This window comes from Lampris incognitus, chromosome 10, assembly GCF_029633865.1.
Source record: "Lampris incognitus isolate fLamInc1 chromosome 10, fLamInc1.hap2, whole genome shotgun sequence".
Lineage (NCBI taxonomy): Eukaryota > Metazoa > Chordata > Actinopteri > Lampriformes > Lampridae > Lampris > Lampris incognitus.
In genome coordinates, this window is record NC_079220.1 from 56546856 (window position 1) to 56549355 (window position 2500).

Genomic DNA, 2500 nt, shown 5'->3' on the forward strand with positions numbered 1-2500 from the left:
GAGAGAGGGAGAGAGAGAGAGAGAGAGAGGGAGCGAGAGAGAGAGAGAGGGAGCGAGAGGGAGTGAGAGAGGGAGCGAGAGGGAGCGAGAGAGAGAGAGAGAGAGAAGAGAGAGAGAGAGAGAGAGAGAGAGAGAGAGAGAGAGAGGGAGCGAGAGAGGGAGCGAGAGAGGGAGCGAGAGGGAGTGAGAGTGTGTTATGACTATCAGTGAAACCCAGGTCGTGTGTCTAGGAGGTGCTCCTCTGTGTTCAGGAAACTCCGATGACCTCTGATCTTTGGCACGCCCGTCACACTGGGCTGAGGGTCAGAGGTCACGAGCCAGCGTCTGAGCTCCGATAGAGAGATCAAACACACCCGAGACCTGTCAGCCTGATGCCTTGTGCAGCACGCACCTCACCGCTGACCTCACTCGCAGCCTGTTACCCGTGTGTGTACACCCGAGTGTGTAACACCCGAGTGTGTACACCCGAGTGTGTACACCCGAGTGTGTACACCCGAGTGTGTACACCGAGTGTGCGCCGTAGTGTGTAACTGCACAACCTGGTGAACTCATTAGGCAACGCTGCTCACGTTCTCCTCGAGTTACAGTCACGCAAACCGAACCGTTCGTGCAAGTCAGTCATCCGTCGCCGTTGGTACCGCTCAGATCTCTGGAATATGGCTGCTTTCAAGCTAGGGACCCAGGGGCCGGATCCACGTACACTCGAGCACAAAGTCCACTTCGTTTGAGTGGTGTCAACACTGAGTCCACTTGAGAAGGTGGTCTGGAGTATGGTTCCTGTGTACTCGGACACGGCTCGCATCAGGGATGAAAACGACCGTGCCAGAACCCGACGGGGCCTGCAGCACTGCGAAGGCTTCTCTCTCCTCCCGGATCTGTACATGCACACAGCACCCACCCACCCACCACCCCACCCCCCTTTTCTCCCCAGTTGTACCCGGCCATTTACCCCACTCTCCTGAGCCGTCCCGGTCTCTGCTCCACCCCCTCTGCTGATCCGGGGAGGGCTGCAGACTACCACATGTCTCCTCCCGTACATGTGGAGTCACCAGCCGCTTCTCTTCACCTGACAGTGAGGAGTTTCACCAGGGGGGGCGTAGCACGTGGGAGGATCACACTATTCCCCCCGCAGTCCCCCCTCCCCCCCGAACAGGCGCCCCGACCGACTACAGGAGGCGCTAGTGCAGCGACCAGGACACACACCCACATCCATCTTCCCACCCGCAGACACGGCCAGTCGTGTCTGTAGGGATGCCCGGCCAAGCCGGAGGTAACACGGGGACTCGAACCAGCGATCCCCGTGTCGGTAGGCAAGCACGCACCGAGCTTGTGTGTAGACATATGTATGAACGCCAACGTGAAAACGCCCTCAGATTCATCCGCTGGGAGGAAACCCCGCCCTTATGCATAAAGGTAACCCATATTGTGGCAAAGCAGCCATGTTTGGGTCATAGCTGGCGTTCCTCGAGTCTGTTAACGCCATCAAATCTACTTCAGAGCACAGCTCCACTTGCCGATGTGCTCTCCGAAGTGATTTCCTTTGTTTTGCCGAAACTGTTAATGTTTCGCACAGCCATTTTAATCAGACTGCAGGGGGACACCGCTGCCAGGAGTCTGCATCTACTTAACGTGTGATTAACCATTCCTGCAAATTCAGTGGAAACGGCTCGCCGCTGCCAGTCTACTCTATGATATCATGGCCGTAATTGTCTAAGATACAAAAAAAAGGAGTCTTGCCAACAACTTTACTCACAATTACTCATAATCACCGAGTTCCCGGCGCTCAAGCACACGAGCTTTATAACGCAAATGGTTCAAGGCGATCAGTTTCCTGAGATAATGTTGGACGAGTTAACGTTTGGGTTTTACAGTGTATGGGGCGTGGGTCATAGATTAAGTCCAAATATACTCCCTACTGTTGCAGGGACAAAGGGGTTGGCTATGATCACGTATTTATTCTTTATCAGCACAATCGCCTCCCTAACAGAAGCCATTTTGGTTGTGAGGAAAACCATTTGGCTGGTGCAGGAGGGCAGGCAGGGGCACGCGGCCGAATGGGGATGGGTGAATGCACGCCGCGTGGCACAAAGGAGCGAATAACGGGCCTAAAAAGGGCTCTTTCCTTCCTGTCCTGTTCACCCCTGATGGGTCAGTTGCATGCGATTGGATTTGGCTCGGAGAGTCCGTGTGTGGTATTGATTATGGACACATTTGGAGTCAGACTATGTGGCAGTACTCACTGCTCTTCGTATGAAGGAAACAGACGCAGCTTTGAGCATTTATTCCTAAAACAAGCAAATTTTCCTCCGCTCCCGCCGGCCGTGTGTCTACGGTGGCTCGTCTACGGTGGCTTGTTCCGGCCACATCAGTGCCTTTTCGGGTATGTGAGTCAAATCCCGTGGTCAGCTCTCCCGGTCGGAAATGATCTAATACGAGAATGAAGCCTGTCGTCAACGCCGCCAGCCAGAGCTTCATATTAACACAAGAGTCGACGCTTGTT